Source organism: Saccostrea echinata, unplaced genomic scaffold, assembly GCF_033153115.1.
Source record: "Saccostrea echinata isolate AGI-Se365-2 ecotype Australia unplaced genomic scaffold, CSIRO_AGI_Sech_v1 ptg000009l, whole genome shotgun sequence".
Lineage (NCBI taxonomy): Eukaryota > Metazoa > Mollusca > Bivalvia > Ostreida > Ostreidae > Saccostrea > Saccostrea echinata.
The window spans coordinates 11,755,987-11,780,079 of NW_026889758.1; the positions used below are offsets into that span (position 1 = coordinate 11,755,987).

At 33.2% G+C, this 24,093-nt stretch overlaps 1 protein-coding gene across 1 annotated transcript in view; it reads right to left on the bottom strand.

Moving 5' to 3' along the window:
- The window catches only part of LOC133183310 (regulator of G-protein signaling 9-binding protein-like), a 28,318-nt gene extending 14,427 nt beyond the window's left edge, over positions 1-13,891 (bottom strand). Inside the window, exon 1 of the mRNA XM_061318270.1 lies at positions 13,443-13,891. The gene's annotated coding sequence lies outside the window, so the exon portion shown is untranslated. The remainder of the gene's footprint in view (positions 1-13,442) is intronic.
- Positions 13,892-24,093: the final 10,202 nt, after the last annotated feature.

The following is a 24,093-nucleotide window of genomic DNA, read 5'->3' on the forward strand; positions in this document are numbered from 1 at the left end:
CTACTTTGCAGTGCAACTATGGAAACAATGTACTAGTGGTTTAAAGTGATATTTTTTGCTGCTTCTTGAATTTTGTTTACCTTTTAATCAAGAAACATATTATTTGACTCACCTTGAATTGTACCTTTCTGATAGAACTAAAGTTGAATATCATAAATTGATAAAATAACACTGTTGCTATGATTACCAAGAAGGGAAAATATTCGCTTTTGTGAACTTTACAGAAATATTCAACCTTATACGGTAGCTTCTTGCATTCAGTTAGAGATTGAGTGGTAGTCAAAATTGAAAGTCGGGTTAGTTGTTCATGAATATCAATTATAAATGTTTTGGAAATCTACATTCAAGGGTATGTATCCAAGGAAACAAAATATTTTTCAGCTTTTTATACACATTTTATCTTATAATTTCCATAGCAACGCTTTATTTTACAAACTCAATTTGATTTTTTTTTAATGTGAAAATACGGACCACAATAATGCCTTTAAATTTTAGTGTTCCCAAAAATCCGGACAAAGATATAGGAATAACGCCAGCTCAGATGGGTAGAATAACCTTCCCGGTGACATAAAACAGGCCGGTCCTTGGACATTTTTAAAAGACATTCAAAGATACATTATTGCTCAACTTTGTAAGAAAAATTATTTTAAAGTCTATTCGGTTAAAGTTATTCATTTTACTTATATAAACATGACTAAAGTTGTTATTTTCAAAATTTCTGAAAAAAATTGTTTGTACAGTAAAACTCGGTTATAGCGAAGTTGTAGTGACCTGTGCATTTCGTTATATCCGTAATTCGTAAAATCCGTATAACGAATTCGTTAAAGTATATATAACGAATTCGCAATATGCATCTTTTCTTTTCCTTTAAGTATGACTACCAAATATGTTCTATGAGGTATTAAATACAAAATTTTACTTGGGGTACCAAATATTTCCGAGAAAATGGAATTCCAAATCTAAATACTTAAAATAAATAATTTCAGTTTAATTCTTTGAAGTTTAAGATATTGAAAATTTGTTATAAAAGATGTAATTTTCATTATTTTTAATCTCTATGGGACTGAAAAACAGTTCGCTATATCCGTAAATTCGTTATATCAGAGTTCGATATAACCGTAATATTTTCTTAGGATTTGTTAAGAATTTCGCCGGGGATTCCAAAAAACTTCGCTTTATCCGTGTTCGTACTAAACGAGTTTTACTGTATCCTGTTTTTAGTATTTTGTTAAAGAGATAGAAATGTTCTGGATAAAGCAGTGACTCCGTGTCACCTTGATAGAGTAACAGGGTTTACGTCGATCGAATCGCCATTTTTAATTCATTTTACTTCATAATTTGATATTTGATTGAAATACATCAATGGAACTCATCCACACAGAAGCCAACAATATCTTTTAACGACATGCACTCTAAGCGCCACTGAATCTGTGGTTGTCTGTGGTTGTGCTACGTACATATCTCTACATGCACTTTAAGCGCCACTGAATCTGTGGTTGTCTGTGGTTACGTACATATCTCTACATGCACTTTAAGCGCCACTGAATCTGTGGTTGTGTTACGTACATATCTCTAAGATTTTCAAGATCAAGAAAATTCGCCTGAAACACAGGAAAGTGTTCGATTGATTTACCAGTATCAATAAAGCCGTGAGATTAAGAGTAAAACACGCACATTTCTTATGCTTTACCAGTATCGGAATTTCTAATTGCCAAATTAAACACAATCTTCTATTGACTGCATTAATGAGGAAGACATTCGCTGAGATCAATAAACTGATATATTAGGTATCTTGAAGAAGATATTTTGACGTGTAATCATAATTATTGTTATTTATTTATTTTTACATTTTCTGAACTTTTATCAAATTTTTTCAAGTTCAATTGTTAATAGTTATGGCGATTTGTGCTCATTACGAAAGATATTCCTTATTTTAATGAATTTGTCAGCTAATTTGTCTTTTTATATTTTAATATAATTTATACCTCCATAGGCATTAGCAGAGGACTGACGATGGACACAGCGCCTCGAGTAGCTGCAGACAGAGCCAGGTGGAAACCCTTGCAGTCGCCTCCAGCACTTACGGCGCAGGGAGGATTGAGTGAGTGAAAAACATTATATATATATATATATATATATATATATATATATATATATATATATATATATATATATATATATATATATATATATATATATATATTAGGGATGTCAATTTTGTCAATAATTCATATTCGAATATTCAATGAAAGTATTCGAATATATTCGAATATTCGATAAAATAAATAAAATCTGTTTTATTTTAAATATGCGTGCATCATCCTACTCTCATGAAAGGTTTAGCGTAGGTATACTTATATTGGAAGTAAAATTGTATGAAGACTTTTGTAGGTGTACAATAAAATTCCTTTTGATATTTGTCAATGTTTGAAATAAATAATTGATTTAAATGTAGAAAGGTATAATTTTAACAAATGAAACGTGTATATATAGTAGCTCCAACTGAGGAAGCAGTCGTCTTACAAAAAGGCAAGATAGTCGTAACGGTATAATGTTCAGATTTCAATAAGTGTAATAAATTACAATTATCTGCCTAATAAGAGATATGATTTTAATCTTTGATACAATGTTTTTAAAATATAATCAAATATTTCCATAGACATTTTTCCTAGGTTATTAACTAATTTCCCGATAATGAATATAAAACTCAGGATTTTGTACAACCCGAGATAATCAAGTAATTTACACATTTATTCTGAAATTAAGCCCTTTACTATATTAATTACAGACTAATTCTATATCGGACATTCATTTAATGATCAATTAAATTTGTTTAGATAAGTATGTATACTCTTCACGTTTTAGACATTCGAAGAAGTTTTTTAATTTTGTTGTCCTCTGTTCTAGATCCGATCGTATTTAACTGATGAAAACTATGAAAGCACGTTTTGTATTATACATAAAGCATAATTGTACAATTCATTAACACCTTATTCAAAACAAAATACACGTTATTTAGTAGATATAAGATAAGAAAGTAGTGATAGAAATCAGGCTATCGAAATTGATCGCTAGTGAATTAAACAGGGATAATTCCAAAATTTATTAATCACAATATGAAATCTGAAAAACACCGAATATTCGAATCTTAAATTCATATTCGAATATCAACTCATCGAATGAATATTCGAATGTTCGAATATTCGTTGCCATCCCTAATATATATATATATATATATATATATATATATATATATATATATATATATATATATATATATATATATATATATATATATATATATATATATATTTGTAACTATATTTTGAAAAACGATTGAAAAATATTTTATATAATTTTAATGAGCTTAATCAAGCGGTTCAGTATTGCGTCACGCTATTTGTATTGGAAGATAGTACCAGAGAATTGACACTAGAGTTAATAAGGAAAATATTCCGAAGTAACACCGGCACACACTTTCACCCACTGGTAGAACGATATTTAAATACCTATGGACTCTCATTTTACCAATTCAACAGTATGAGATTGCTTCGAAGTCACGTGATGGTCAGCGCTTTGAGGTTCCTTTGCTTGCAAAGACGTTCATTTTCATCTCTCTGGAATTTCATTATCATCTACCATTATTACATCCTTACAACGTCGGGGACCTGTGTCAACTCGCTGCTGTGTGACCCCTGAGAAATTTCATTCGGTTTTATTCGAGCTTGCTTCCCTCATGGAGAATCACCTGTTACGCATCGTTGATCACCGAAAGGCTTAATGTGATTGGTTGAGAGATAAGAAAAACAATCAAGATTTGTAATTTTCCCGAAAGACGTCGCTGCAGTCACCCCTTAAGATATTGAATGTTTGTCAGGGGTCCCAGGACAACGAGGTGATTCAAGTTGTGACGATGCCGTTATTGTGACTTTATTGAAGTCTTGAATGTATTAAGACTTTATGAAATAGTTACAGTAAAACTTTCTTGTGAACTTTATTCCAAACACTGGCCTAATTTCTGTATGCCCCGGATGCCAAACTCCTCTCATTAAACCGACTGAATCGACGACGATATAATATCCCGCAAGCATGTGTATATATAATCGCCGACAAAATATTTCAATGATTATATAGTGAGTGGTGGAGGGATTTTCTAAAAGAGAAAGAATGAAGAGATCCACTTCAGATCTGTAGCTCGCTGGTCCGAAAAAAAATTGGGATGGACGACCAGAGCTACAGTGCCACCCATTGAAAAACGTGTATATGTATTGCACAAAAATTACGCTGTTTCTCGATTTATTTCTCCAAATATTTAGGCTGCCATCTCAAAATATCACTCCATACAAAATATCTTCCTCTCTTTTGTGATTGGCAGAAATTACATGAGGAGAAAATTTTCAATTTTTTTATTGGTTGAAATGCTGATCAATGCAAGGGGGATAATTTTCTGATGATCAAGATTTTCAATCGTAAAAAAAAATTGACAAAACGAACAGAGGAAAATGACAGTAATTAATTCTAAATAAGTTTTTTTTAAAAGCAATTACTAAAACCGTTACTATATTTTCATATTAAACAGAAATGATCATTATTGTATGCAAGTTTTACAACTTGTATTTATTTTTTCTCTCTGTTTTGCACTGTCTTTCTAATCTCGGCAGCAGAGACGGAGTTTACGGAGACGGCGGAGCATCTGGTTGAACTTTCACATGGTAGGGCTAAAGTCAGTAAAAAAAATTATGAAGAAATACAAAGCCAAGAAATGCTCAAGAATAATACGGCCTGCTAGGTGTAGGTCAGTTTACTGTTTAAGGTTATTGCTAAAGACGGCTAAGCTTTTTGAAAAAGCTCTTCTTTTTTATCGACTGTTAAACTACGTCTAGCTAATTTTTGTGAATTTGGTGCCACAGAAAGAAATCTTTAATAAAAGTCCGACTGGGTATGCCTGTCTCCATCGTACGATCGCGCACTGGCGCAGGCAAGGCAAAATCATAGACCTAAAGCAAAATGAAACCCCGCAAGAAGATCGATCCCGAGGTTAAATCGTGCTAAAATTACGTCATAGCTTTAGCGATTATAATCAATTTATTTTAATAATTGATAACTTATTACCTGACTTAAAATGAAATTGATCGCCTCCATTATGGGAAGAAACAGATTGCTTAATTCTTCGCTCGCTCTTTGTAAAGGTCGTAAGAATAACGGTAAATCCATTGAATTTTTAGTGTCATAGATCGTGATGGAACTATACGTAATAAACTACAAGAAAAACCAACATTATATTGGCTTCTTGTGTGACCCCCCCCCCAAACTTACCTTTCTGACATGTTTGAGGTTTTTTTTTGGGGGGGGGGGGAGGGGGGTTTGTTTGGTTGGGTTTTTTTATTTTGATTTTTAGTTGAAGACTTTAAAATAAACGGACTGCTTGTAACATAATAACATATCTCTGTTCCGTTATGCAGTCAGACCTGGGGTAATGGTAATGTGTAATGGTAATGCATTGTAATCATTATATTTTTATAAGTAACGGGGTGTAATGTGTAATGGAACTATCTTTCAATTACAAGTAATTGTAATGTAATGCATTACTTTTAAATAATGTCAATATTGACCATTACTTTTCAATTACATTTCATTTACATTTTGAATTTTAATCTCTTTTAATTATTGAATCTGAAACAAATCAAGGTCACTGAGAGGTATTTTTATTATATTTATAATGCTACAGTCTTAAAATCAAAATCATATCTTACCATTTTTTCAAAAATGTTTTTCCGATTGATAGACATATAAATAATTGTTTTAATAGAAAACTTCTTGACAAAATAGTTTTAAAATCAATTGAAGAGAGCCAGAAAAAAAAATATTTAAAGAAATCATAAGGTTTCAAAGATAGCCACAAAACAAGTGACATTAATACACATATACAATGACTACCAATTAAAATATAAACTATATTTTTCAACTTGATTTTTTTTAATTTTCACAAAGTTCATTCTGGTGAAATGGACTTGGTAAGCAAGATACAAGATGAGTATGATCTACTTGAAGACTCAAAGGGAAACTAAGGCCAAGTGTAAATACCGGTATTGATATTGTCCATCATTCAATTTTGATAGCTTGATAGTCACCTCAAACTTCAAACCCTATAATTATTTAGATACTGGTAATTTATCATCTTTGATTGTGTTAAATTCATATCATTTGTACTAATTCATTAAATAAATAACACATACTCGTTTTACAATGATAGCATTATCAGTTAATTAATTATCACTTACATAAAACATATGGTATGAAATGTTTATCATTTATTTAAAAAAAAAATTATATCTCTTATAAAATGTAAAGTGTAATGTATTTCATTACTTTAAGAAAGTAACTGTAATTTAATTAATTACTTTTCTGAATGAGAGTAATGGTAATTGTAATGGTAAAAATTCCAAAGCAAATGTAATTTAATGCATTACATTTCAAAGTAATTGTCCCCAGGTCTGTATGCAGGTGATGCAAATCCAATATAGTACGTCATCGAAATATGATATATACAATTATATATAATTAGCAAGGTGCGTGCTCAAAACGATTTCACCCTTGCCACTGCATACGTCAATATGTCAGCAGAAGGCAAAATCAAGAAAGACCAGTTTCTTAAAGTAAACCTTCCGCATAGCAAATCTTCTCCCAGAATGTTTGCTATAAAGACTCCTCCCCCTTTCGGAATAACTGCTGTACAAACTTCCGGGAACTTAAATATATTAACATCCCCCCCCCGGAAAGCTTACTGTATAACAGACATCCCCATGCACAAGAATTTACCCCCTCCCCCTCGGATATTTTGCTTCGTAGTAAAAGTTCGCCCTTGATCCAGATAATTATTTATAGCTCGTCCTATAATTATGCATATTATCGTGATTATTTTGAATGTTAATGACAATCAAAATCAACATAATGGATTAACAAGGTTCCAAGTCATTTTTTTAAACTTGTATAGCTTTGCTCTGCTGATGTACATAAATTACAGAATTGTGGCGAAAGGTTTATCTATGTGGACTAAACCAATACAATTATCGCTTGTTTTTGAAGCTTAAAGTTTTTCTCACAATTTTCGAGTAATGAATTAGTTGTGATCTTCAAAAGAATTTGGTACCGAGATTTGTTAATAATGTACTTAAAATGTTTGTTCACAAGAGAAATTGATTAAAGATTATTTTATAGGACTTGAACAAAGTGTCTCTGATCATCAGTAGTTCCACAGAGATGAAACTCGCAAAGCTTGTTTGCCACATTGGTGAATACATAGACGTACAGTCGCCCGCGTGGCGCAGTGGTAGAGCGTCTGCTCTAGAGTCGCGGAGTAAGGAGTTGATCCTTACGTCGCGGGTTCAAAATCCACTGTGGGACGTGGAGACCGGTCGTATAAACTAGGGTCCCGTGTCGCAGTAGGTGCTGGCACGAAAAAGATCCCTCACTGCTCAATGGCCCTAAGTGCCATGCATAGGTAAAAATTTGCAGCTCTCCACCGACAAGTGGTGGCGTCTCCATATGAGTGAAAAATTCTCGAGAGGGACGTTAAACAACAAAGAAACAAACAAACATAGACGTACATCGACGTATCAGAGAGGTCATTTGTCAGAAATCGGCGTACGCCGAATTGCGTCGGTCATATGATCGGCGTAAAAAGGCTAAATGGCAAATAAAGTAAACCAGCAAAGACAAAAATTATACTCAGTATAGCTGCAGATCTGTAGCTCGCTGGTCTGAAAAAATTGGGATGGACGACCATCCCAATTTTTTGCCGATCAACGAGCTAGAGATCTGCAGCTCTACTCAATAATGATCAAGATCTATTATTTTTTACATTATATCTTAACAGAAAAAAAGGTTGAATAATTCGAAATTCAATGTAAAAGAAAAATCATGGAACTCATGAAGAATTTTATTTTTAGAAAATAACAACAGATTTTGAATATATGAATGGAGGCAGCCGAGGATTGCCGATTATAGGAAATATTCCGAAGAAAATGCATAAAATTCAAACCGTTTACGGTTACGGGGAAGGTGAAATACTATAAAGTAAAAACCGTTCCCCATGGGAGAAGACTTACTAAATACATGTGGTAGATTTTCCGGGGGATACTTTAATTGACACCAGTCCTTTACTTTGCCGTGAAGTTTTCTTATCCTAAAGTTTTGGAGTCGACAGATAGATATTGTTTTCATCTTATGAAGAACGAAGTTATCATTACATCAAATGGATGCACAACTAGAAACTTTTCTATTGCAAGCAAATTTATGTCACTCCAAACTGACCTTCCTCTTTTTCAATGATTGCCATTTTGAATTTTGCACACACAACTAAACATTATTGTTAAGTTTCATTAAGATTGTCCAAGTCATCTACAAGAACTCCTGAGGACAAAATTAAGTAGCTTCGTTCGGGGTGACATAACTAGAAACTTTGTTATCGCAATTACAAGCAACAGCGTATCTCACCCCGAACCTGACCTCCCTCGAGCTCTGTTTTCATGGTAACGGTGGCCAATGGTTTCGAATGTTGCGTGCACAACAACACTTGGTGATAGTTTCATCATTAAGATGGTCCAAGCCATCTGCGAGAACTGCGGACGAGATTAAGAAAAACAATAACAATATGTCCCCCAACTTCTTTCGGGGTGACATAATTAAAAAAAAACATTATTTAGAAAACGACTCTTATGTTCAGCTCCATTAAATTGTACAAATGTCAAATGTAAAACATACATAATTGTATATCATGGATTGAGTTGGATTTTTTTTAAATTTAAAAAGCATTTAATAAAATTGAAACTTATTTAGTGCTTTAAGTGCTTCCTAAATCACACTTTAGTCGGAATTCCGTTGCTGAAATTATTTTTTTTATCAATACCGAAATTATTTATACAATGTATCATCACCGAAAACTTAATCACATCTGAAACAATGTGAAGCATTTTCAGAAGTCTTACTTTAGTTACCCACTTCTCACTGCTACAAGCTGAAAGGGGATTTGAGCTGAGCTGTTTCTAAAGATACATATTTACAGTCGATTTAAATTGGATTAAGACGGCTATATCTTTATCCCGAAAATTTGCATATCAGTTACTTCAGAATACTTAAAGCCCACAGTGGGAATATAACGCTGGCGTGACACGGCTCCAGATACATAGTTACTGTATTTATGGATGCATTAACGAAAATTTCGCCTGAAACCGCTTATTAGAGATTTGCTGTTTATATAATAATCGTATATGCCCCCTGAGGACTCTTGATTGGTGAATGAACATAAACATATAGTGCTCGTATCCTGATATACATGTATGTGGTTATATTTTTCTGTTTGATAATGTGCCCCCACCCCCATTTCCAAAAATATGTATTAGATGATTTGTGTAGAATTGGACATTGAGCTTCAAATAAAGTTATTTGGCCCGTCCCCTACTGTGTTCCTAGGGAATGGATGTCCACAATGAAGGGGGGTGCCTGTAGGCCTCAATCGGTATCTCACTTTGAATTTTCGGTAATATTAATGATATCTTGTATTCTTTCGAAATGAAAGAAAATAATTTTCGATAATAACTACCGACCAAATTTCAACGTTTTCGGTAATGCGATGCAGCCTCCTAAACTAGTATTTAAACAACTATAGCCTTCTTAACGAGATTAGTTCTAAAGAATCACGTGATTTTAACCATGTATTTGAATAAAAACCTTACATCCCCGAACAAGTAGTTCATTATACAAATATTTATACATCCAGTGACATTTTCTCCTTTATTATAAACCCGCACTTTCTAAAGAAAGTTCGGGTATATTGTTATTATCCTGGTCCGTCCGTCTGTCTCACTTTCTTATTCCTGTAGTTAAAACCAGTAACCAATTCATATTTTGGAACATGATAGGTGTTGTCCTGTAGATGTGCAATTTAGGGTTTCAGAGTTTTCATGAGTTGAAATTGACGTGTTTTCTTTTTTATTTTTTTTTATTATTATTATTACTTTTTTTTTTTTTTTTTTACAAAAACCTGTTTCATCTTACATTTTACGTAATAGCCATAATGTGTCCTGTAGAAGTGCAATAAGGTTTCAGTATTTTCATTCTCACCCAAGATCAAATGGGGTATAAAAAAAAGACTTCTTTATTTTCACAGAAACCTGGTTGCAAGAACTCATCATACATTTTACCCAGTAGCCAAATCGGAATTTTTCCATCAATACGTACGGATCGATAATACAATCTTTTGCATACTTTCACCCACTTTATATGAAAAGTATTTATACAAATATAATTAAAAACAATTAAAAAAAAATCTTTGTTTATTCTCACGGGAATAAAATTTCTGCATTGTTGCAACCTTACATTTCCGTATAAACAAAGATAGCATTTTATATTGATTAAATTTTAGCAAACTTAAATTCATTTTTGTCTAATTCGTACCTTAAAGAAAAGAAATCATGTTACTCCACCGAAATGTGAAAACTGATGAAATCGCAAAAGCAGAATTCACTGAGTGGCCAGGGTAAATGAATGAAGTAGGGTAAGTAACTTTTTAACACGTGTTTTGTAAAACGTTGAAGAAGCTGGGAGGCCCGTAGTTGACCAAGCATCGGTTTCAATAGTGAGAAGCAAAAAAAAAAAAAAAAAAAAAAAGAACCTCCTTAAGGACACACGATACCTTCCTCAATGATATATAATTTTTTCTAAGATTTTGTCACTGAAGCATTGCTACTTTAACATGTTTACTCACAAAAAATTGAGGTACCTTACCAGGCATTTGTGCAAGATACCAGAGGGTATAGCTTTTTTTTTTTATATAATCCTTTTGGGAAAAAAATTTAATTTACCAATATCAAATTTTTTGTTGTTTGGATTTTTTAAAGACGTTTAGAAACTGGTTTAGAAATCAGAAGGTAATTAAAATGTTGAATATTTTTCATACATTACGAAGATATACAAAACAGATATTTGAGGAACGTATCGACTGACCTTAACTGTCCAAATCACCAGTGCTCGACCTTACAGCAACCAGCAACAAAAAGTGGGGAGGGGAGGGGGGGACAACCAGCATCTAAATGAAAATTTATTAAAGCAAAATACTATACTCAAAAAATGTGCCCCCCCCCCCCCCCCGCGTTCTACGGGCCTTGTTAGATATGGAAATCATGCACAGGTCCAAATTTTCTCTTAGTTCTTAAAGCTGTACTTTTTGCATAATAACAAAACAAGCATGATATATTACTTTCTTACTGTGTAGCACTTTACGATTAATATGCTTTACAAAATAAAATTTTTTAAAAAATACTGCAAGTGAGCCTCGTTTTAAATAAAAGATAATCCGGCCGCGCTAATTTTTTAATTAAATCACGTGTACCATTACAAATAAGTCATAACTTATAAGCATATTTTAAAAGCATTATAATTTCTTGTCATATGATAAAAAGCTTTTTTTTTCTTTCAAAAAAACCCTTGCCGTCCAAATCCTCCCTCCATAATTGCTGGATACGTTGCTTAATGTGACCTTGTCATTATAAACTCAAATTTTAACATTACAATGTGCTTTTAATGTTATGTGTAGTCATTTAAAATTATTTGAACTTTATGTGGACGTTTATATAAGAAATGTATTAAAGTTTGAATACCGTAAAAGCAGAACTTTTAGCGAGGATTCAATTTTGGCATTATTAGCAATGGTTCTGAGATCGCTAAAATTGAATATCGCTAACAATTTATTCCGTATCGGTTGTTATAGCTATCTCTCTTGACATTTTAAAATCGCTAAAATTGCTTCTCGCTTAAAGTACTAGTATATACTACTTGGGGGGGGGGGGGATCCCTAAATTTGTGTCTTACTAAAATTTCCACTCCGGGTATTTATGATTGTATGACCTGCTACTCTTTATCCAGGCATTTTCATGATTCATGAATGCAGACTATGCGAATCACTATAATCTCAATACACCCCCTCCCCAAATAACATATCTATTTCTTAGTTTCTTCTAATTCAAGTGTTCTCTCTCTCTCTCTCTCTCTCTCTCTCTCTCTGGTAATGTACTGAACTATCGACTTGTATTTGAGATGTGTTTCTTTAGTGAAGACAAATTTTGTGCTGTATTACGTTTTTCTGCTATCTTCGGTTGACTTGCGGTTTATTGAAATTCAAAATCAGAAGTCAAATGGGGGCCACATCAGTTTGAACTCTGAATAGGTTGTTGGATTTATTTAAAGTTCGTGTTCTTTTATCCACAGAGTATCATTTATAGATCAATACTTAAGGAAGCTCAAAGACTTCCTCTTTTGGCCCGAGTCTCTTTGGCAATGATCCTACATATATATCGAAAAGGAATATGTAGCGAATATTTCAAACAACAGAAGTTGGTAGCTTCCGAAAATGAAGAAAACGCCACATGTAAATTAACTGATTACAAAAAAAACTACTAAACATTGTGCTTAAAGGACCGGGGATATATTTACATGATCATGATTGTCATAAACGAAACCCTTAGTATGATGACAAAATTTGAGTCTCAGAGTTTCAATGCCTACAATATATCCAAACGAGCAGAAGCTCAAAACTCCTCATATAACGATAATACACACAGTACATAACATTACTTGATAATATAATGAAAAAAGTAATGTAAATAATGGAAGATGCATATGAAGATTTCTTATAATATTAAAATTCACAGCATAGTACCACATGCAATGAAGAGAACATGAACAGTGTAAAATGCATGTCTAAACCTAATATAAGACAGCCCCAGAGATCCTTAATAAAATAATACAGATGTAGAGAAAAGCTTGTTTAGAGAAGTATAGTGTTTTAAAACATAATAATGTTATAACTACATGTAAAATAAATTTTATCGTCGTTTGGGATTTTGTTTTGTTCCTAATCATCATTAAGGACTTTGGAAACAATAATTCTAAATTTGTATTGAATATATCATTCCATCTACCATGAAACGTAATGAGTAGTACACTGAGGGCTCAGATATTCTATTATAATTAATATTAGCCATATGGCGACCTACAACAGATGAAAGGTAGTCGGCTTGAAAAATGAAATTTTGTCAATAAAAGTTCAGTTTAAAGAGCATCAAAATAATGGTAATATGATTTGTCTTTGAAAATAATTTGAAAATGATTTTGGTAAAATATGCCAATTTTTTAATTTAATTTTTTTTTCGGGGAAGTTGGTGGGGAAGGGGGGGGGGGGGGGCAGAACGTTCTGATAGCAGTAGCTTGAGAAAACGAAAAGGTTGTTTGAATATTCTTAAGCACGGAAATATGTGCAAGAATATCAATAAAATTTCCAAGATTCTATATCAAAATGAAAAAAAAATTAAGCCATAAAACTCAAAATATTTCCGCGAAATGATTTTACAAAATAAGTCCCTCTACAGATAAAAAAAAATACTCACCTTTACCTGTGGATTAGGAGAAGTCTCCGCAGTTTCCTTTCATGTCTTTCACCTATTGTTTAACAGCGTTCAGTTTCTTTCCATAAATATTACAACCAAGTTTACAGGAAGCAGCCTATCGATAAAGCGTCGCTTGACGATAGAGATGGATGGAGGCAAATATTTACAAGGTCGATTTTGAAGTTTGATAAATGTGCAGGCAAGCGCATGGACTACTGCGTGGCGCTCAACGCTAATGGAAATTATTGTCCGGTACAGTACTTATATGAAAGTCATAAACCAAAGAGTCATACAACACATTTATGGCTATATTTAAAGGCACTGTGTCTATAGAGTTCACAAACGTAAAATATCGACAATAACCGTATTCACTAAAAGGATGGAGATGACGAGAATTATATGCCACATTCATGATTTTCACATCTTTCCGCGGTTCAATTAACTGTTCGTATTGTGTCACCTTGCAAATATCATTTTCAGCCCACCTGAATGGATGTCCTAATGAGAGTATCTGTAAGGAATATACTCTGCAGTAAGTCGAGATCAATTATGTCGTCAACTGCTGAACAGAATCAGAATGTCGCAGACCTGCCTAACAGAACAAAATGTCGCAGATCTACCCAGGAGTTAATGGAAGGTGGATGCTACATGTTTGAGCAGTCAATCAATTGAATATTTTTATGGCGGTGTTTCTAAGACTACCAAGTATTGGCTGTCGGTCTTCATACTTCAGTACAGTATAGATTATAAATATGAATCTTGTTTCTCACTTGAGAGGACTTCAGCCAGAATCGCCTTATGAGATGACGTCATTGTTGTTCTGAGAGTTTCTTCCCTGGTAGGGTCAGATTTTTTTTTTTCTTCACCTGTATGACAATCACAATGACTTAATTCTCATGAATATGAAGAACTCTCATATATTCTCATAAATATACAAAATATACACTGTAGAGAAGAGGTAGAAAATTGTAATGTATAATATTAGATATTATACATATATATTATACATACATATTATCTTTACTTATAAATTAATAAATTTTGCCAATAAACTCTGAAACACCTGCACCATACTTCATACCTAATCCTCTTTTATTCCACTACGTATGAGATGATGTCCATAAACTATACTCAGATTTCATTCGCATACTAATTATCGTAAATTTAATTAAAAGTCTACTTTCATTTTCGATAAACAGCCGTGAAATAGCAAAAAAGAGGGTACGGTGGTGGTTATGGTTGGCGGATCTAAGTTACTGGCAATTTTTAATGAAACTGAGGACAAGCAATCGTTTAATTATTTGATAAAACGTCATTAATGATTTTTCGATGAAAACCTGATTTAAGTGATACAGAAGAAATAAATTATGATTACTGGAAAAAAAAAGAAAATGTGCAAATCGTTTTCTTAGTTTTACACATCTATATCTTGAACGTCAGATGGCATCGAACCCGACGTCAAAGAAAAACTGAGGCGATTAATAACACTGCATGAATATAAAAGTGTTTTTTGATGTAAATGGGCATGGAAATAATGGTAAAGCATTTGATTAAACTATAAGTTGTGAATATATTTATATATCGAAAGACTGTTATAGTAAGTTGTGCTAATAAATTTACCAGTAAAATGGGCATGCATATTCGCCCGTGAGAGCATCGTGGCAACGAACTCGAAGTACAAATTGTATCTTGGAAAAGAGAAAATGTCAATTAATGAACATGATGAAAAATTTTTATGGATGAATAAGCTTTTGAAAATTTATGCTTTAATCAATTTTTCTGCATACAGTTTGTATATTAAATATTAGGTCTATACATAATTTAAGGTGTGAAAATCTAATTTTTAACCCCATCCCTCCACCCCCAAAAAATGTGCTGACAAATTCACAAAAATGTGCATATTCACTTCTTTTATCCTTGATGGAAATGGAAACAGAGCACACTCGAAGTACAATACATATAACATAATACATCAAAATGAAGTTGCTAACATGTAAAGAGAAAATGTCAATTAATTAGTAAAATTGAGATTTTAAAGTTTAAAAAAAAATAGACGAGGAGGGGTTGTATCTACTTCTGCTCCTAAACCAACTGCAGGATTTTGAACAAAGTATTTCTTAATTGCTGCTATAAGCCTGTTATATGCCTGTACTTAATTGTCAGTATAAACTATGATACATTACTGGATTTTTTTCGTTAACATTGGTAAAAATTCAATTCCCCGCGCGGGATTTCATGTAGTACATATTAAATAATATAAAAAGAAGAATACAATGTAAATAATATAAAGTACACAATCATGATAATTCAAATCAATAATGTCTAATTATGATTCTTTTGAAATTAATAAATATTTGCATATTTTCCCCAATATTTAATAGTTTATTGTTAAAAGTTTAAAAGAATTGTTTAATTTTATTTGGCCTGTTTTTGATATATATCTTAATATGGATAAACCATGTTAAAAATGATGAATTATAGCTCCTATATGAGAGTTTTGCTTATTTAGCAGATTTATTTAGCTGCTTTCCGTCATCAGTCTATTTTCTTATTTAGATTTATGTCAAAAGATAAAATAAATAAGATTTTGAAGAACGCACTCATTTTGATTAAATGTTATAGAATAAGGATTTATTTTCCAGTGGGGGGACGTACATTTATAAAAAATCTAGATCTGTTGAGATAAATCCAGCTCCGTTTAAAGAATTTCTCTAGCTTGTTGCCATAGTAATAGAAACAATTCCTTATCAAGTATACTAGTATACATATCAAATTTTTTGGACTTTTCTTTTTATTTTCAAAACAGTTTCATTAACAAAAGCTCTCTACAGTTAAAGGTACAGTCAAACCTCGTTATCTTAAACATGATTGGACCGAGAAATTTTTTCGAAATATCCGAGGATTTGAGATATCAAAGTTAAAATACTTCAGGACTTCCAAGGCATTTGGCTCATAATTTACTTTGTATTTATTGTCATGGAGAATAATACTTGTTTACAAGTGCATATTTTCCTTCCAAGTCAAAATTATGCGAAATTTAAATCCTCAGAATTCACAAAGGGGGTTACATTAATCGAAATGCAATTTGGCGACGTCGATAGCATAGCTACTTATTAAGCGAAACAATACGTGAGGATGAAAGAAATACAGTTGGATGTGAATAGAATTAAGCAGGTTTTAAGAGACACAAAGCGTGGTCGTCCGGCAAGTTTGATGTGATCTTTCGATAACAATTGTTTATAGTCGCCCGCGTGGCGCAGCGGTTAGAGCGTTTGCTCTGGAGTCGCGGAGTAAGGAGTTGATCCTTACGTCGCGGGTTCGATTCCCACTGTGGGACGTGGAGAACCGTCCTTCGGATGAGTCCGTATAAACCGATGTCCTGTGTCGCAGTAGGTGCTGGCACGAAAAAAAGATTCCTCACTGCTCAATGGCCCTGAGTGCCGAGTATAGGTCAACATTTGCAGCTCTCCACCGGCAAGTGGTGGCGTCTCCATATGAGTGAAAAATCCTCGAGAGGGATGTTAAACAATAAACAAACAAACAAACAGTTGTTTATCACAATTATTGTTCAACAACGTGCTCCAGTAATACATGCATCTTGACAATCATGTCGAAATTAGTGATAATCTTTTGTCCATCAGGAAGTGACATTTTGGTTTTGGCACGGTTGTCTGTCTGCCTGTCTGTCTAAATATCGTGTTTCAGACAGATAACTCATGGACAATTGATTGGAATGAATTCAAATTTTATTATTTTGTTAAATAAAATACTCTGAAGTTGATATCAAAAAGACGCTAAAATTCCTCATTGACAACATCTATGAAGTCTTTGGAGACCAGGTCTTCTAACAATCTGTTGGAATTTTGATGGACACTTATTGCGCTCCTTCATTAGCCGACCTATATTCTTATAAAGCAGATTCTACATAATGAAACTCTAGCTGTGGCTTTCAATTCAGCATTTCGATATTTCGACGAAAATTTTATCAATTAACAAGGGTTATTTTCATTGGATATATCCCAATGAACTCGAAATAAGAGTATGCCACATCTGCTTCATACATGGATATTTTACTGAAAAACCGGATGACCAACTTTTCCATCGTCAACTTTCCCTGTCTATGTAGTAATATGCCATAATCAGATACATATGGTTCCAATTGATGAGACACTCAAGAGCATGTTCTGAATACGATCAATTTTTAACCAAAAGCAGGCTACTAACACATAAGTTGATACTACTTAATTTTCAGCTATCTCGTTTAAAGTCAGCATATTGCATATTTCATGGCCGTTTGATTCCGTTGTGCACAAATACAACCTATCACTGAATCATATACTGACATGTTTCCCACATTGTTAGGCCATTGGTTTTATATCACTCTGCTTTTATACCACAATGTACACTCCGTGTACCTGATCAATACAGAGGGCTCAAAGCGAATGTGACCGGTCGAAAGGGGATGCTTACTCCTCCTCGGCACCTGATCCCACTATGGTGTTTCCAGGTGTCCGTGTTTTTGCCCTCTTCATGATTCAGATTCTTTACCTGGATTTATGAGATTGATTACTCGTTATCTTCACCGTTTACATCAGTGTCTCTAGGCAATGAGATACCTGAAGTGAAACTAGATGTGTCAGTTTTCAATATGTGAAAGTCCAAGGATGTGAAAATAACAATGGATGGACTGAAACAAGAACAAATATGATATTGATGCTTTTGTTTTCTTGAATCAGTTGTCAATACTAAGGCATGATTTAGTTGTGTGAAAATGGCAAAGAAACTGCAAAAGACTGTGTACAAATAAAAAAAAAACACAATCAATAACTCTTTATTATATTGCCACCGTTATATTCATTATTTTCTACGTTTCGATTCACCTTAGAGTCATCGATTCTGAGGCCCTCGTGACCATTTAGAGACATCAAACCCGACATGCTTCCAAACACAAATTTTGTAAGGCTTTTAATGCGTTACAACGCTGTTCATTCACAAATTTTAGAGTACGTTTAGTCTGCAGCATTTTTCATCAAAAAATGTTCAAAGTCTAGAGCAATTAATTTCGTGAAAATGAGTCAATCGACATGAAACTCGAACTTTATTTGTTTGTCATCAGTATAAGCACAGCAAAATAAGTATGAAGAAATGACGGAATGACTGAATGGGATAACACTAAATGCCCCGACCATTTCATGGCAGGGGAAGGAGCATAATGATGATTAACCATGTTTCCCACAGCTTTTGAACTTTTTAAAATTGCTATGAATTCAACATTCGAATATAAATGGTGTTTCTTATTACTCATTATTAGGTTCTGGGTTATGTAAACCTGACACATTTCAATAGAATATTCAAAGAACAAGGTTTACTAAGGACCTTTTTTATGGAACGCCAAATTAACATATATTCAAATATTTGAACCTATCTTCAAATAATTGTACCTATCTTCAAATAATTGAACCTATCTCCAAATGAATTGAAGATAGGTACATCGAATTAAAGATAGGTACAACTGAATTAAGATAGTTACAACTGAAATAAAGATAGGTGTAAATAATTATACCTATCTCTAAATGATTAAACCTAGGTTCAAATAAATTACACCTATCTTGAATGGAATTATACCTATCTTTAATTCAATTAAAGATAAGTTCAATTGAATTATACCTATCTTTAATTCATTTGAAGATAGGTGCAATTGATTTAAAGATGTGTACAATTGATTTGATGATAGGTACAATTGAAACATATCCACAAAGGATTTAAAGATAGGTACAATTCAATTATACCTATGTTCAATTCGTTTTGTGTTATTGAAAATAATGAAAACTCCCTCTAACAGCGACTTGAACATGGAGGGAACCGAACAAAGCATTTTTATGGGGATTAGTTGCTATTGTTAGTGTTTTTATAATTAAAGATGGGTTCAATTCAATTGCATCTATCTTTAAATTAATTATACCTATCTTTAATTCATGGCATTTGTACCTATCTTCAAATCAGTTGTGCCTATCTTTAAATCGTTTGTACCTATCTTCAAATGAATTAAAGATAGGTATAATTGAATTAAACCTATCTTTTATTCATTTAGAGATAGGTACAACTGCTTTGAAGATAGGTTCAATTGATTTTAAGATAGGTACAATTGATTTGAAGATAGGTATAATTAATTGAAGATAGGTTTAAATATTTGAATATATGTTAATTTGGCGTTCCATACTTCTTGGCCCTATGAATTTTAGAAAAATCAAAGATGCTTAGTTTTAGTTGAAAATACTCTAAATTTCACTTGGATCCTTGGTGACTGCATATCTATTTAAAAATGACGTATTTTTCCCTTTAGTCCATGTATTATGACGTTATTGCGTCATTATCCTCAAATCTTGAAAATTTCTTTCAATAGTGGCCAAAAATTTAAGCTGTTTTTCAAAATTCTGCATAGACCCCAACTCCTGATCTGTTCAATTATATAATGAAAGAACTGTTTCAGAATGTTATAATCCATGTTTTATTTTCTAGATCGCAGGATAGTCTCATATTTCAATTCTTCGCTGAAGGTACTCAAATACACCCATTTTCTTCAAAATTCAAGAACACTGCAAAGCCTGTTTTTCAATACCTGGACTCTCAAAGGAAACTTTTATGTAGAAAATGAAAGTACTAACATCAATATAAAGTAGAGACTTGGTGCTTGCATTTCCTACAAAAATGTTCCTCTGAGAGTCCAGGTATTGAAAAACAGGCTTTGTGAAATTGCAATGTTCTTGAATTTTGAGAAAATGGGTTTAGTTGATGTTTGAAATGGGAAACTGGGACTTGGTCAGTTAATTGGGATATGGACAGAGCCATTTTATGGATAAGCTGAACCTAGCTCTTTGATATGTTGTTGCCCTTAACATTGATGTAAGTCTTTTCATTCTGTCTGCAGATTTTTTTCGTTTACCCGATCATAACAAGGACACACGGCTGTTGTGACAGGTCGAAAGGGGATGCATACTCCTCCACCTGACCCCACCTCTGATGTTTTCGGAGGTCCGTGTTTGCTCTCCTCCTAATTTGAATTGTTTAAATAGACTTTTAAGAATGATCACTGTTCCTTAGCTTCACCTGTCATTTTCATTCAAGGTCATATGATGATGGCAACCGGTATTGTTGAGTAAAATTCCCCCACTAATTTTTGCCCCGGAAAGCTGACTCTAGAGTAGGATTCATCCCATTGAAAACTGACTTGAATGGTCATTCTTTACGTTTTATGTGAACCCTTTACCGTTAGTTTGGTCATTCTTTACGTTTTGTCTGAACCCTTTACCGTTAGATTGGTCATTCTTTACGTTTTGTGTGAACCCTGTACCGTTAGTTTGGTCATTCTTTACGTTTTGTGTGAACCCTGTACCGTTAGTTTGGTCATTCTTTACGTTTTGTGTGAACCCTGTACCGTTAGATTGGTCATTCTTTACGTTTTGTGTGAACCCTGTACCGTTAGTTTGGTTATTCTTGACGTTTTGTGTGAACCCTTTACCGTTAGTTTGGTCATTCTTTATGTTTTATGTGAACCCTTTACCGTTAGTTTGGTCATTCTTTATGTTTTATGTGAACCCTTTACCGTTAGTTTGGTCATTCTTTACGTTTTGTGTGAACCCTGTACCGTTAGATTGGTCATTCTTTAAGTTTTATGTGAACCCTTTACCGTTAGTTTGGTCATTCTTTATGTTTTATGTGAACCCTTTACCGTTAGTTTGGTCACTCTTTACGTTTTATGTGAACCCTGTACCGTTAGTTTGGTCATTCTTTACGTTTTATGTGAACCCTTTACCGTTAGTTTGGTCATTCTTTACGTTTTATGTGAACCCTTTACCGTTAGTTTGGTCACTCTTTATGTTTTATGTGAACCCTTTACCGTTAGTTTGGTCATTCTTTACGTTTTGTATGAATCCTTTACCGTTAGATTGATCATTCTTTACGTTTTGTGTGAACCCTGTACCGTTAGTTTGGTTATTCTTTATGTTTTATGTGAATCCTTTACCGTTAGTTTGGTCATTCTTTACGTTTTATGTGAACCCTTTACCGTTAGTTTGGTCATTCTTTATGTTTTATGTGAACCCTTTACCGTTAGTTTGATCATTCTTTACGTTTTATGTGAACCCTTTACAGTTAGTTTAGATACGCTTTACGTTTTATGCCCTTTACCGTTAGTTGGAATAATTTTTACTTTTTTATGTGTACCATTGTCCGTTAGTGTGTGTACTCTTTATGTTTTATTTGTACCTTTCACCGCTTGTTTGGATGCTCTTTACGTTTTGTGTGAACCTTTACCGTTTGTTTGGATACTCTTTACGATTTATATGGACCCTTTTATCGTTTATTTTCTATAACTTTGATTGCGTGACATTTGATAAGCCATTTAGCATTTTTATATTTGGTGTTTCCTTTCCTTCTGTATTTAATGAGAATTGCTACGAATGATCGATAAGACTTCTAAGGACACTTTCTTATCAGAAATACCCTGTGTCATGAAATTATAGCCATAATATATTATTTCCAATAAGTTGTGTTGGTTGTTGTGAAAGGTAGGAGAAGTCAGTATGAATAAAATAAGATCACGAACCATCAGATCTTCGTTACCTATGGTCATTATCACGAGAAATCTCAGGTTTATGTTAAAGAACTCACAGAAGTAGGAAACAGCTTCATTTATTTATGAAGGACATTTTATATCATTACTCTTTAAAACATAAAATGAATTTAACTGATTTACAGCATTTAGTTAAGAAATCAAAATAGGATGCAATCGTGATAAAGTATCTTTTGATAACCTGTTTAGAAACTCTTCTTACGAATATTTAAAAAAGGTAGACTCCTCAAGTAGACAGAATAACCTTATATGTTGGTGTACATATCCTACAGACCTCATTTCCGGTTCCTGATACCGTTGCGTCGTGTGTATTTGTATCAGACGGGCTAAGACCGTGCCGTGCCTTCTACTGATCATTTTATTGTGTTAAATTATATTCAGCTAAGACGAATAGCACAACAAATCTCGATAAAACTTTATACGAGCAACAAACCCAGTTCTGAAAAGTAGTATTTTTCAATTTAAAGAATCCGACTTTAAGTCTGAATTAAGTGGACCATTATTATACTTTTATTAAGTGATCTTAGGAATGTGACGGAGGGGCAGGGGTTGGTGCTAGGGATAGGGAATTTTTTTTACTTATACTTTAGATACTAATTCATTACATTTTTAGGGTAAACTCCATGTGGGATTTTACTTTCCGTTCCTCACACCCCAGTACATTATTTAGTGTTTGAAAAGGAAGTGATTCCTAGTTATATGTCAATTGTGAAAAAAAAACAACACTTTTTCTAGAGAAAATTATGGAGTTAGACGTCATTTCAAACCATTTTACAGAGTACTTTAAATATTTACTATAGTTAGAGACTAATTTTTCATGGCAAGATGTCATTTGTATTTAATTTAAAAGGGGTGCACTTAACGGACCCCCTTCCCTTACACTCACAACCCATCATCACCCCAAATTAAGAAAACCAGTGCTAATTAATTCATATTAATTACTAAGTTTGTGTGTTTTTTGTAGTCATTTAACTTGTATACTCCGGCCCTCTAGAAATCATGATCCGCAACTGGTTCCTGGTCAAGTACAAGTTTGGAATGAGTCATTGTTTATCACTACGAATAAACCAATCATATTTTACCGTTATGGTCTAAAAAAGAAGATATTGTCTGATTAACTTTTAGGAAAAAACAGTCTGTGTCTAGAAAGTGAGCTCTGATACGATTATCGGATTTATATTAGAGTTAGTAATACGTCCCCAGTGTATAAATTTAACCGTTTGAATGCTTCCAATAGCACCAATTAGCCCCTTCACATCTGTTAGATTAATAAGCTTATCGATCGCCTTTATTAAATTTACCGGACAGCAACAATCTTGGATCTAATTGGCTTATCAAAAATTACGCAATAAAGCAATCTCTGTTTAGATTCTCCTGGTACCGTCTGCTCTGTGTTTTGTGTTTTTTTAGGATAAGTCTGTAATGAATATGGTAACGGAGACTTTTATAGAAATCTTATATTCAGATAAAACTTAAAGCACCTAGATCTGCGATTATTCTGCCTAAGATTTTTTTTGAAAATCATTTTCTTGATTGCTGAAGAAAGAGATTGCTTCTCCACATACGGTAGCATTGTTCAGTATTTGTTTTCTTTAGTTTTATTCGGTCGATTTGATCATATATATTTTATCCTGTCTTCGGAATGGTGTTGCATATTACATTGTTGTGCATTTTGTAGCATTTTCTATTTAATACACCATGACTACCATTTCAGACATCAAGGTATGATATAATGCTTTTTAATTCTAAGCTTTTTTTTGGAATCAGCACAGATTTTGCTACTGGCGACATAAATGCGGATACATTGTATTTGAATTCTAGTCATAACGTAATGTAAATGACTCTAGCGAAACGAAATTAATGAGAAACTGAGATACAAAATCTTTGTCATCATATTCATACAGCGAATCGGTATAAAAGCAAAAATTAGTTAACAAATATATCCCTGTCAATCTAGTTATTTACTTTTAACTTACAGTCAACAAATATATACCCTATCCATGACACGCAAAATTCATG